Genomic DNA, 7913 nt, shown 5'->3' on the forward strand with positions numbered 1-7913 from the left:
CACAGTGCCTGGCCAAAGTGACTGTCCAGTAACTGCTTGGTGAGGTGAATGGAGACCGAGCGTGTGGAATGGAATTGAACTGGCGGATTCACAAAAAGACCAAGTGGAAGACATGGGGGTGGGGGAGAGGGAGGGGAAAGAAAGGAGAGAACAAGATGGGATGCACAGGAGGACACAGAGCAGGGGGCCAGGGGGCAGAGGGTGAGGCTGAGTGCCGAGGCCAGGTGACAGTTATGATGAAGTTGGGGACAAAGGTAGCAGTGAGGGTGACAAGATGGGCACCAGGGTGCACGCTCTGGGCAGGCAGCCACTCACTTGGAAGTTATTCATTTTTACAGTAAAGCCAAGAACACAGGTAGCACATTACATGGGCTGTTCCTGCTCGTGATCCTTCTGGGAATCCAGCCACATCTATAGAAGCTCGAGGGGGAAGAAGATGAAAGGAGAGGCCCGATTAGCTGGATCCCAGAGGGTAGAAAGGGAACCTTGAGGCTGGCTTCTGCACAGAATCAAGGCCATCATTCTGAGAGCAGGATTTCTTTGGCCTAGAAGCACATTCTATGTAGGTCTGGCACATTTTCCCAGCCCCCAATTTTCCCCTTCTCTGGGTGCTAGAAATCTCTCCACTAGCGCCTCTTTCTTCCAGGTGTAAGCAGCGACTGTCAAATGATATTGACCATGGCTCACTTCAATGGGTCAACAAACCTCACAGTTCCCCTGCCCACCTCTTCCCATTCTTCAGTAGAAAAAACACTTGGTAACAGCCAAGAAGTGACAACTGTATTCACACATTCAGTGGTGAGTTATGCACAAGTTTGTTGGAGAAATATAGTTATGGATTGATCCTATTTGCAACACAATGTGTAATGTCCCACCACTGGTAAATTACAGGCCCTAAATATCTAAATACCACTGATCTAAATACACATCGCTTGCTCCATGTCAATCTGTAGCCACTAATCTAACAATGATGCAGGTAAACAAAAGGCAACTTATAACTGAAAATGAAGAATAGCAGCAGATGAAAAAATCCACAACCAACTCCAACTCCAGAGAATACTGACGCGACACAGTTAAAAACAACCAAACAAAAAACACCCTTCCTGAAGACAGGAGGCACTCCAGTGGGAGCTCTGCAATATGTTCTTATGCCAGACTGTGATGAAATACGCAAGCAAAGACTGTGATTCTACATACCATTTTCCATAAAAAGGAACCACAGCTCCTTGAAAAAACAGTTGATTCCTGGCCAAGGAAGGAAAAGACACAAAATATTACAGTGGAAAGCAAGGAAGCTCTTGGAGATTCCTAGAGGCATGTTAAAAGGACTCAGGAGGCAACTTGAAGAGGCTGCCACTGACACACTGTTATGCTCCTAAAATGCTTAACTTCACACCTGGAAAACACACAGCCCCAAGAGAACAGCTTTTCTGCACCTGCTCTTAACCCAAAGCCACATCATACTGCAGTGCTGCCAGGCTCCTGCAGCCGAGGGACAGCCTGGCTCACAACGGCCACATTCTCACCTTCCTCTGTCCTGTCTCCCCTCCCGTCTCCATCCTCTGAGCTCTCGCTCTGTGTAGGACACAACCAGCTATTTATTAGCACCTCTGTCCACTCCTATGACACTTCCGCCAACAATCTGGCCCACCACATTCACCCCAGTCCTCTTTACGGGCCCCTGCTCCGCCCCGATTCCCAGTTCTAAGGGCGAGTAGAACTGCAGACCCTTAACAGGGTGGGCTGTAGGGTCAGAGTGCCTAGACGGGACCCCAGCTGGGTGCTTGCTTAGGTTAGCGTCTGGAAGCCTGAGTTGCCGCATCTGTAAGATTGACATGGGTAACAGCGCTCACCAAAGTGCTCTAGACAAGATGGGTGATGGTGTCCCCAAAACGGTGTGGAAATCGCCAGAGAAGGTAAGTTTTGAAAGCGCTTGGCTGAGCCGAGCCAGATTAAGAACTGACAGGTAAAACCCGTTACAATGAACTCCAAGGAGCCGGTGACTTTTTAACCGTAGGCGGCGCGTTCCGTGAGCAGCCGTTTCTTCTCTCATTGGCCTCTGGGATGTCAATCAGATGCTGGCTCCGCCCCTTCAGTGTCTGACCTTTTTCCACCCTGATTCGCCCCGCCCCTTCGCAAATAGGTCCCAAGTGAGCGCAGCCCCAAGCTCACCGCGATGCCACGCCCAGGCCGTCAGACCCCTCCCTCCCCAGTCCGGGGGGCCAGCCCGAGGCGTGGGGCGCTCCCTCGCCACCGCCGCTAACGGCCCCAGACCCGGGAGAAAGCCTGGGGCCCCGCGCCTGTGCACCGAGCGGTGATTGACGCGCCCTCCGCGCGCAGCGGGGCCGCGGCGCCCGACTGCCCGCCTGGGGCTGCCGAGGAGCGTGTTCATTCCACGCGGTATGTGTCCTGGGAAAAAATTCATCCCCAGGGGAAAGTCTTTGTTTTGGAATTAGTCCAGAATGATTTTGGTTGCCATGTGTGAACACCTGATCCTAACTTTTCAGAGTTTTATGTTACGCAGGGATGAAAAGAGGTTCATTTTCAAATGTACTGCGCCTTTGAAGAAGGGACTGTGTCCATTACGGTGTTCACGTAACCCAGGAGCAGTCCAGGCCGTAACATCAGGACTCGGCAGAAAGGGGGTTCTTAGGGAGAAGGCTCAGCCGAGGTGAATTGTAGGGAAAGTCGGGCAGTTGGTGCAGTTGTGGGGTTAGGAACCTGCTAGATCCCTTTTACACCGCTAGCACTGCAACCTGGGGAACAGCTCACTGAAGCTGGCGCGCTCCGTGTGCGTGTTTGTGCACACTGCACGTGCCTGTGTGTGTGGTAAATGTGCGTGCGTTTGCGAGTGCATCCGTGTTCGCGAGTGTGCACGTGTATCTTTGTGCCAGTAAGTGTGCATGTGTTTACACGCGTGCGTATCTGCGAGCAGGTGTCTGTGTGTGCGTGCGCGCTCGCCCGGGCTGTGGGGAGCGCGTTCCGAGACCGAGCGGGGCTGTCAGGGCCGTCCCTACTCCTCTGCAGCCCCTTCCCACTCCCAGAGAGCTAGAACGCGGCCGCGGGTGCAGCTAGAGCCTTCCTGGGACGTGCTGGCTCCGCGCCGTGGAGATGCAGGTAAAGGCCTATCCTGGAGACGTGGCTGTGGAATAGTCACGTTTCCACACCTTTCCAGGACAACTGCCCAGGGAGACCTCGGGCGGAGGGTGGGGCGAGGCCCCAGTTGAGTCGACCGGCATCCGCCGCCTATCCCTTTAACCCCGCCGCTGGGCGGGAGCACGTGAGCCGGGCTCTGGGTGGCATCCGGCGCCATCGCCTCCTTCACATAGGCAGTCCTATTTCGAAGCTACCTCTGGGCCTTGGCCAGGCGGTCCACCTGGCCTCCCTCTTCCTCCTCCTTTTCTTCCTGCGCAGCCCCCTCCCCGTTATCCGCCCAGAATTAGAAGTGGGCACTTCCCCTACCCCGGGCGCCCCTCTTCCCCAAGCTGGGACCGCTTGAACCACTTGAATCCTGGGGCAGGAACTAGAACACCTCCACCCCGGCAGGCGGGCTTGGTGCAGGACGCAGGAGCCAGTGGCCCATCCCCCTCCGACTGTCCAGTGCTGCTGCCGCCTGCTCCCTCCACCCCAGGAGGCTCAGTGCCACCCACTGCTCGGTCCCTTGCTTGCGCTGGGTGCCTGACCCTATCCAGCTGGAATCTCCGTATCCTCTCTTTACTTTCCGACTGCCCAAGGCACTTTCTTCCCCCACCCCTCTTTCTCTGGCTCTGCAGGTCGGGATGAGGGAAGAGGAGGAGGAATTCTTTCCCCGCCTAACATTTCAAGGGACACAATTCACTCCAAGGGACACAACTCACTCTAACTCTCTTCTCTTTCCAAGCCGCCTCCTTAGTGCTCCCGGTGCCCGCACCTCCTGATCCCAAACCGAGAGAAGGGCCTCTCCAACCTCAAAACTCTTCCTTGTCCTTCGCTTCCCTCCTCCTCCTCCCGTCTTCTCTCTTTTTGGCAGCCACTGGACGTCAGGAGTTGCCGGTGGCAGCGGCTGCAGCCTAGGCCACAGCAGCCCTCCCAGCGCCAGCTCCCACGCACCCAGCCTGCTTCTCCAGCCCTGTCACCTGATCTCTGGAAAGCAGCTGAGCAGATTTGGGTAGTTGAGGCAAAGCGGCTGCAGCAGCGTTAGAGGCGGCGGCAGCGGGAGGCCGGACGAACCCGTAGGGCACGCGACGAAGGAAGGCGCCCAGCAGCCGTCTCCTACAACCAGGGACAACCTACTGCCAGGCGCCTCAGAAGAGAGGACGCAGCAGCAAGTCCGTGTGCGGGCGGGTGGGGACACCAGCGCAGCCCTGTTCCCCCTCCTAGGGCCCCGCGGCGTGCCTGTCCACCAGAGCGCAGGAGCCCAGTCCCTGGGGCGCTGCAGGCTGCCCTCCGGCGCCTGGCTGCAGAGTCCCCCTCACGACTGGGGGCCTTCACTACCTGTGCGAGCTCACATTTTGGTCATGTGGACTCGTTCTGATCAAATGACAGTAAAGCAAAATGGATCCTTCTCTCTTTGCTGCAAGATTAATTAACCAAATTTATGAACAAAGAAGAGATAGTGGCTGCCACAGAAGCCAAAATCCTCAGCCCACCGAGCCGGATAAATGAGTTTAGCTTTCTGGTCCTCTGCTGGGAGAAGCACCTCGTTCATTGTGAGAACCCTGGGCAGGGAAGTCTGATCCACCTGGGCTCGAACCCAGCTCTGCCACGTTCCAGCAAGGCATTTGGGCCTTGAGCCTCAGTGTTTTCACCTGTGAAATGGGTAACGCTGTGCCCTGGCACGCAGTGGGCGCTCAATCAGCTGCCTTTACTTCTCCCCACGTAGTGGTCGGTGTCCCTCAGAGGACCATGGCCCCTCAAGTCCGCCCCATCCAGACCAGCTTCCAGGAGGCCACAGGCTCCAAAGTCACTGTCGCTGTGGGAGACAGAAGCGCTAACCTGTTACGTACAGAATGAGGGGGCTCAGGTGGTCTTTAGAGAACCTTGTGAGGTTCCAGGGAGCAGGGAGGTGGCTTCTTGTGCCCTTCTTAGGGGCTTTTATCAGCTTTTCTGGCTCAAACTCACACCAACTCCAGAGAGAAAATAACCCACTTCCTCCACACCTTTCAGCCTTTTAGAAAAACTGTTTCCTCCACAAGCCCAGCCAGGGAAAGGAATCCTCAAAAGAGCCCAGCTCCTGAAATGGCTTGTTTCTGAACTGGAAATGCAATTTCAGTCCTAGGGCACCAGAGCAAAGAAAGCCACAATTTACCACCATTAATCCCAGAAACTAATGACTTAGCAGGACTAGTTGCTGATTTTGATTTTTATAATTGCTCTCCCAAGTCGTGCATAGCACATTCGATCCCAACCCCTGCCCGTGACAGCCCTGGACGGCAGTCGCCAGAAATAAATAAGCCAATACAGGCTGTTTCTCTAAAACCACTTACCTGATAGAATTCAATGCCACTGTTGTTGTTCTGATGCATGGGACAGCTTTATCGTTTCATGGTAGCCTCTCCTTTCCTGCCTCAGTGCGAGGGGACAGCACTCTGCTGTTGCCGAGTGACACCCAGTGTACTGGTGAAGAACCGGTGCCCTCCTAATGTGCAGTCAGTGTGCCTTCGTCCCCTGCCGACAGGGACAGGAGACACGCACTAGTGGACTGGCCTGTCTGCCGTGACCGTGGAAGCATGTTCTAGAACAAATGCTGAAATTCGGATCTGAAACTCCCCATGATTCAGAATGACCCCTCCTCTGTGTGGTTTATCCTTGGCATTTATCAACTGAGGCTCCATCTCCAAGCTCCAGGCAGTCCTGGGGCCCTGCGTGGAAGGCATGTGGGCTCTGGTGGCTTTTTCGGACTGCTCTCATTCTGGGATTTTGGGTATTGTCAGACTGGGCATGGTGGCCAGTAGGCCTGGCCCCATCCTTTCACTCCCTCCTCCTCTCTAGGTGAGTGTTCCCTGGCCCACAAGAGAGTCATCCAGGCCTTGTACCCAGAGTCCCTCCTGGGCTGACAGCAGAAGTTCCAGTAAGCCGTTGCCGAATACCCAGCACTCACGTGTTTTCACCAAGGAGCCAGGCTTCCATGCTGCTCTGGGTAAGTTTGCCAGGATTTGCAAGTGCCTTGCAGACAGTCTTTTCCTCATGGACATCTCGGGTCTGCTGCGCGTTCAGCTCACAGCGGCCACCTGTCCCGAGGAGCAGAGGTTGTTGAGAGCCCAGCCCAGGAATCCACACCAGGGCACTGGCCTCTGTGGCTCCAAGTGGCCACCAGGAGGGGTTGGCGTTCCTGAGCGGGGTCATGATGTTCTCAGCACCACCTACAGCCATCAGAAAGGATGCAGAGTTCAGAGTGCAAACCCCGGGTCGGGTCGGGTCGGAGTCCTCCTCTGCTGTTCCTGCTGTTCTGCCTGCGGGGGTGGAGGCTGCTCCCTCCAAGCCTCCTGTCGTGAAATGGGGAGGATGGGGCCCGGCCCTGCCTGCGAGGAGCAAGTGAGAGGTGGCCAAAGTGTCCTTAGTAAAGAGTCAAGAGCTGTTCCGTGGGCCGGAGCGTAACTGCTGCGAGGCCGGGAGACCAGCACGGTGGAGCTGAGGCCGCCCCGTGGGCTGTGGTCAGTGTCCAGGAGATGCGTCCTGTGGGCACACTCAGCGCTGGGCCCCAGCTCAGGGCCTGGCACATAGTGGGCCCTCAGTTGGTGGTCCCGCTGCCCTACTCTGCCCCAGGAGGGCTATGGTGTTATCCCTCTGGACCAAGAGAAACCGAGGGCCAGCAAGGACACCAACGCGCTAGTGTGGCATTGGAAGGGACTCCAATCTGGCACCCAGGTTCCAGGTGTGCCAGGCGCCCAGGCCCTGCTCAGCAGAGCTCACCTGACTCAGGGCAAGGAGGCCAGGACAGGAACCAGAACAGTTCCAGTCCGTGTCTTCATGGAACCTCCCGCTGCACCTGGGTCGCGGCCATCCCGCCTCAGCCCTGGCTCCACCCGCAGCCCAGCGCTGGGTTGTGGTGTCTGCCACTTCTTCTCCCTCATTCCGGGCCAGGCTGGCTGGGGCCTGAGGTGCAGAGCTGGCCCGGACATGCTTCTCCCTGCACCAGGAATGTCACTTACAGGAGGATCATGTCAGCTATGTCGTAGCATCACCCTGGCACCAATCAGAATTTAAAGAAAAAGAAATTGAGTACTTCAAGTATAGACAATATGAGGTCTTTGAAAGCCTAAAGTTATTACAGATTTTCAAACTATAAATGGAAAGGTCCCTGAAGCATTGCACAGGTTTAAATTTCTAATAAACTACACATCAATCTCTATAACCATGTGAATGAAAAACACTTGTTTTCTTTTTTTTTTATTTCGGCATATTATGGGGGTACACATTTTAAGGTTTCAATAAATGCCCATTCCCTCCTTCCCCCACAAGTCTGAGTCTCCAGCATGACCACCCCCCAGATGGTGCACATCTCACTCATTATGTATGTATATACCTGCCCCCCTCCCACTTGCCCAATACCCTATTACTGTAGTACCTATGTGTCCACTTAGGTGCTGTTCAGTTAATACCAGTTTGCTGGTGAGTATATGTGGTGCTTGTTTTTCCATTCTTGGGAAACTTCACTTAATAGTATGGGTTCCAGCTCTAATCAGGAAAATATAAGATGTGCTATATCACCGTTGTTTCTTAGAGCTGAATAGTACTCCATGGTATGCATATACCACATTTTATTAATCCATTCTTGGATTGATGGGCACTTGAGCTGTTTCCACAGCCTTGCAATTATGAATTGTGCTGCTATAAACATTCGAATGTGGGTATCTTTTTTGTAGAGTGTCATTGGATCTTTTGGGTAGATGCCCAGCAATGGGATTGCTGGATCAAATGGTAGATTCACTTGT

At 54.6% G+C, this 7913-nt stretch overlaps 1 long non-coding RNA gene across 1 annotated transcript; it reads left to right on the plus strand.

Annotated features, from left to right (window-relative positions):
- The first annotated feature begins 2100 nt into the window (after window positions 1–2100).
- On the plus strand, window positions 2101–4457 carry LOC142871856 (uncharacterized). The gene is made up of 4 exons (XR_012920024.1): window positions 2101–2400; window positions 2525–2671; window positions 3028–3117; window positions 4010–4457. It is a non-coding gene; the product is annotated as an uncharacterized LOC142871856 (long non-coding RNA).
- Window positions 4458–7913: the final 3456 nt, after the last annotated feature.

The sequence above is a fragment of the Microcebus murinus genome, chromosome 7, assembly GCF_040939455.1.
Source record: "Microcebus murinus isolate Inina chromosome 7, M.murinus_Inina_mat1.0, whole genome shotgun sequence".
NCBI classification, from domain to species: Eukaryota; Metazoa; Chordata; class Mammalia; order Primates; family Cheirogaleidae; genus Microcebus; species Microcebus murinus.